The sequence below is a fragment of the Rhipicephalus microplus genome, chromosome 6 (assembly GCF_043290135.1).
Source record: "Rhipicephalus microplus isolate Deutch F79 chromosome 6, USDA_Rmic, whole genome shotgun sequence".
Classification (NCBI taxonomy): Eukaryota; Metazoa; Arthropoda; class Arachnida; order Ixodida; family Ixodidae; genus Rhipicephalus; species Rhipicephalus microplus.
In genome coordinates, this window is record NC_134705.1 from 138,544,825 (window position 1) to 138,550,883 (window position 6,059).

Consider the following 6,059-nt stretch of genomic DNA (forward strand, 5'->3'; position numbering starts at 1 on the left):
GTTGACGGCTGTCGATGTCGAATACGTTGCGGTATGAAGCCAGAACGTGGCATAGCGCGGCTGACTTCTCAGGTTTGAGGTCGGTGATCACTTTTTTTAGTAGGCGACACAGATGAGCACCGTTGGTCCATTAGGGACACTTGAGCTCTGGTATCAACTAATGCCATCAAAGAAATACCGTCCACATACACCTCAATCAAGTTCGAATTAGTGGGGAGCCTCAACGGAAGATTTGGATCAGTCGCAATTGACGCAGCACTACCTCCCAGAGCTGCATTATCTAGTTTTCCGTCCGAGAGGATCCATAGTTGACTGGCGATGGATAGCGGCGTGGTTGGGGCGATGAGGAGCAGCGGCATTGAGGTGACGGCGAACGAGCAGTGGAGCGGCTGCTAGGGACATCGGAAGTGGGATACACACAACTGGGCGATACTGGCGGGAGTCGTCATATGGGCGAGAAGAGGAAAATAGGCTCGAGGTTGGGGGCACAACTGCTGCGACAGTAGCAGGAGACATGGCCAACTTGGTGGCAGCGAAGCAGATCGGTTTCTCGTCTGCACTTCTACATTCCGTCCGATTACGGGATCGCGGAAGAAAATATGAGTCATGGCGCGGTGCATTTATTGTCATCGGCCTGGAGGCGAGTCGGGCGACAGAGCAGGCCACAGGAAAACCGAGCTTTGCGATTTCTTGCCTCACGACGGCTTGAATAACAGAGACCCCCGGAGGCGTTTGTGCGGTGCCATGGTCAAGTGGAAGTGAAGGAAATGGCGCCGGACTTGACGCCTCAAGCTCCCGTTGAACAATACGTTCTCCTGCATGGGTGGTGCGGGACTGAGATCGGTGCAGGTAGATGTAACAGCCGTGTTTGGTAGCTGCGTAAATTGAGGCAGGATATGGCAGCTTTTGGCCATTTTGAAGCGATGGCATTGTTTAATAATCATATCGACAATCATGACGTTAGTGCACATGAGCTAATTGAAGGTGTCGTTCGTGATGCCTTTGAATATGTGACCCGCCTTGTCACTCTCTGCCATTTGCTCGTCCACTTTCCGGCACAATGCGAGCATGTCCTGTATGTACAAGACATACTACTCAGTTTAGGAGTGCACACGAGTGGGGAGTTCTTTCTGCGCTTCCATTTGGCGACCGGACGGGTCCTCAAAGATGTCGCGTAGTCGCTCCATGAAGATATCCCAGCTGGTGATCTCGGTCTCATGGGCGTCAAATCAGATCCGTGGGGTGCCGTCCAAGTAAAATATTACGTTGGCGAGCATCATGATAGGGTCCCATCGGTGTGTCTGGCTAACACGCTCGTACATACGGAGCCAGTAGTCAACGTCAAGCCCAGGTTGTGCGGAGAATGTAGCGGGATCACGGGGGGTGGGCATCGTCAGGTATGTAGTGGCTGGAGCTACAGTGCAAAGCTCCGTGGTGAGAACGAGGAATGTTCCACCTCTACCAAATATGTTACGAATAAGACCAGTGCACCAGTGATTGAGCGGAGACAACCCTTCGTCTTCCTCGTAAGGCACACACGCACATCGCTGCTCAGAATATCAATATGCTTAATGCATGCACATAGCAATATAAAAGGCGCATAGAAAAAAAATCTATGGCACCCCACCGGTGATTCGAACCAGCGACACCTCGCTCCTCACCGCGCCATGTTATTCAACTAGGCCATGCCACTCGTGCTATCCATTTCACTAAAGGTGACCTATATATATATACATGAATACACACCTATACTACTGGCTTATTGTCAATGAACTGTCAATGGAAGAAACATTCTTGAGCAAAACTCATATATCTCGCTAGCAGTTTTGTAGCATGAAAAATGAGACTGCTATTTCCGCTAAAAGGTTTCTGTCTCATGAAACCATCGGTTGCGAAACCAATCCCCCGTTGTGGGTGGGAGCCATATATCAAAGAACACGCAAGCCAGCTTCTCTCACCACCCAGCTACTTGTGGCGTTGAACACTCTGCAATGTCTAGAACAATCTTGGGTAGACGTTTTGGTGAAGTGCACTGGAAGTGTACTTTTTGCTATCATCACCGGTATCATCGAATGACTAAGCAAACGCCGATGAAAACTTTGTATGTAGTTCGGCTTTTGTGATGGCACTGTGTATTGTACGAACACCTGCGAGACAGCTCCAACAGAATGCTAACCAGGCTGAAGCAAGGTGGACTCGCATACATGCCCAGACATAGGAAGAACCTGCTTCTGCACGCACAAGAAATACTGCAGCTCAACGGACACTCGACCGCATTCACTACATACCGTATGGTTCCTAAATCTCCTAGCCTTACTTCGTATGACAGTTCGATGTGTTGCTATCGCATTCATTGCTTCAGCTTTATGACGAAACTGCGACTTTTCGCATCACTTGTTGCCGACACCGTAGTACACCGACAGTCGAATTTTTTTAGCTATCTGTAACGTTGCGATGACATCGTGTGGTGTCATGATGTGATGATTCTTTAGATCACTCGTCTCCTATGCCACAGCACACCGACAGTATAATTTCATGTTCGATGAGGCATTTTCAAGTTTTCGCTTACATACTTACAGCGAGAACTGCTGTGCAATGAAGCATACTACGTGTGCTCAGAGGTGCTTTGCCCGTGCCCACTTATCGAAAAGAGGACCATCAGAGTGCCTCAGGAAGGTGAAGTGCCTCGTTTGAAACATGAATTCCAGTAGAAGGCAAAGATGAATAAATTATTACGTTAGGTTATACGCAGAAGAGCACAAAAACAGCTAGGGATCACACGAGCAGAGTGGAAACATCACGACGTCAGTGATAGAGAGCAGCGACTTAAATCCAGCGAAATCGCAAGGGGGGACACACATTTTCTCATGGTTACCATCTTGTTTTGTTTCGTGCTTTGAAATCAATTGGAAAAACAAACATGGGTTCCCAAGTCATGTGCGTACACTGTTCTGTTGAGTCTTTTCTGAAACCGGTCGAGGAGCAGTTTTGATTTCAATAGTCTACCACAGCAGAGGGGTGTAGCGAGCACAGGCGCACACTACAAAGTGAACAGGCATTGAAAGAGTTTACCACGCCATACTTAACTCTCAAGCAACTAGGATATACAATGTTTAAAGGACAAATATCAAAGGGAGGCAGTTGCGAGGGGTGTGCCCCCAGGCGAGCGCAAGGGTGGGCAGGACTCTCTCCCCCACAACTTACACCAGTGGTAGAGAGGCGTGTCACTGTGCCATCCTTGCTCTGGCAGTACTGGTGCTGGCAAACTAGCAAGAGCTGCAAAGCGACACTGTGTAGTCTATTGGTCCCCTACAGCGACATGCACCAACCACAGGGAATAGCGAAGTACTTATGCTGCACCAGTTAGAACCTTTCCCTTTCATTCAAACTGTCATCAGTGGTAGAATGGCATATGCATAGAGTTTCTCACCATATTTACTGAAACTGCGGCACTGCAATCATTCAGCCACAATGGGAATGATTGGTAGTACACTCATGCCTCATTATAACGAAGATATAGTTTGTTATATTCAAAATTTTGTTATAAAGATAATTTTTAACACTATTGAAAGACTATTCTTCATTTGCCTCGTTGTAACTGATACTTCATTATATTCGTGTTCATTATATCGAGGTTACAGTGACATGGTTTTGCCAGGCCTTCGTGCTTGCGGCTTCAAGTGCACTAGTACGTTTGTTTATTCTTTTGGATAAGAAAAACGCTCATTGCACACCTGATGAGCCAATTTGGATGAACGAGCCTATATTGGGATACAAGTCGAGTTCCAGAAAGGCCCCGCACAGATGATCGAAGGCTGCTAGCAGATAGCTTCACGACTTAAAGGACCTCCGACAGTGAAAGCTTCGTTTACGACATTTGTACAGCGATTTGTAGCTTTGGGTGCAATGGTAATGCCGAAATTGTATCATAAATGCTCTAATGCATCTATAATTATTGCTAGCATTAATTCCAAATGATCTTGAGTCAGTTCGAAATGCCCGCCTAAATAGTATAAGAAACTAGCGACCCACAGCGGGGCAGTGCCTGAGACTACGTGCGCCGAAGCTTCGGTGACACCAGAGTCCTTCAATGCTTTTCTGGTCACGAAACTCTTTTGCAACACTGAGGGGAGAGCTTGCTATGTTGCCGCAGTTAGAGGAGAGCGTCACTGCATAAGGACGGCTCTAAAAACCGACAATTCTGGAGGCATTGGCCTTCAGTTTACCATGTATTTCTAAATTTGTGCGACTGACTGTTCTCAAAACTGTGTGTTTTACGTGAGCGATGATGCCAAAAACTTTCTGTGTGCTGGGTTGTCGCTCCGGCTAGAGGTGCGAGCAAAAAGGCGTCGAGAGATGGTGATAAAAAGGACAAATAAAAGCTTGCAATTCACTGACGGGCAGCTGACAGAAAAAACCTTCGATTTTAAAAAGCTTAGTGTGTGAAACAAAGGTTTCGATGCCACCTTAGCAACGCTGCTTGTTAGGCGAGTTGGAACAAGTCAATCATAATGTAGTGCAGTGCAGAAAGCAGCAAATGATTTCAATGCCACCGACGCTATTCAGGCCGACGACTTTGTAGTGAATGGAAAGAAATGTGCCTTAGTAATGCGAGAAGGCAACTTGCCGGCCAGAGCCGTTTTTTTTTTGCAGCTTGCTAATTTTTTTGAGGTTCTTAATAGCCAGGTGTTATTCGTTTCTTTTTTGCCGTTGTGAAAAGAAGCCTTTTTTTTCATTTCCATTTATTCAATAACAGCAAAGTTCGTCTTTTTTAACTTACATCAGTTCGCTTCGTTTTTTTTAAATGGCTTGCTGCCTTTTATTACTGGCCTTACACAAAGCTTTTCTGCGATAGAAAAAGTGTCATTCATAGCTATCCAATTTCTGAGATTATTTTCCAGGAATTTTTTTTCTTTCTGTTTCAATCGTAGCAGTCTTGCTTTGTTTCTGAAAATTGGTGGCTCGACAGAGTGATGTTCTTGAACATGTGCATTGAAATAAACAATTATAACAAAGCTTGGACTCTGTTGGATTTAGCGCTTCCTCGGCCTGGCACTTTTTTGAGTATTGTTGTTGTTTATTCATTTTGTCCATGTTGCATTTTTCACGTTCTGAATCAATTGGAAGCGCGACAGTGTTTTGCTTGTGACACACGTGCTAATTTTCTCTAGATTAGAGAAACACGCTCCTCACAATCAACACACAAAAAAGCACAAAAAACACTAAGTGCACGACACAAGTGCTGTCCAACAACTGAAAGTTTAATAGAAGGATTGTGTCATATATATTGCCACCTACTTCCAGTAGTGGGTCGTATGGCAAGGCGAAGGCTCACACCACTAAAGAAAGAAGTGTCCCCGCTCTGGCGAGCAAGCACAACCGACGCGCTTGATAAGAGCCCTGTTGCTCAGACCTCAATAAACCTTCTCTAGAGCACTGGAGTGACGTGACTATTATATTCAAACATGAAGGCATAAAAATACCTTACACCCCCCACCAAGCACGAAATCTCCGCATCTGTGAGAGTGATTAAAGGATGGCTGACGCAGCTGTCTCTTGAATTTATGATTTCATATTCTTCAGCAAACTCTCACGCTGTGCTGTTCGTGCACTCTGCGGTGTTCTCTGAAGGCATGTTTACCAGCTGACTGGCTCAAGACGTTAGTCTGGCTTGCGCGCCTGTAGAGGCTGGCTCGTATTCATCCCCCTTTGAGGAGAAAGTGCCGCAGAATTCTAAAGCTGCAGCATTGACCTATAGAAGGCTCAAGGCGATGAAGTGGGACTGCTGGACTTGCAGCAAAGTAGCTGCAGGTCACACAAAATGAACAAATTAAGCTTAGGCCTATTGGTGCAGCCTACAATTCCCTTGATGGCTGAAGTGTCATGCATCGCGGCTCCCATAGACACCAGTGCCGTCTTTTTCCTTTAGTGCACTGTTATGAAACTCCATGGCCATACACGACCTTTCTGCACAGGTCACAGGACAGCAATCTTGCGTTTGCAAGCTCAGATTATATTTTAAACACGCTACATGATAGAATGAAACTGCACCCAAATCC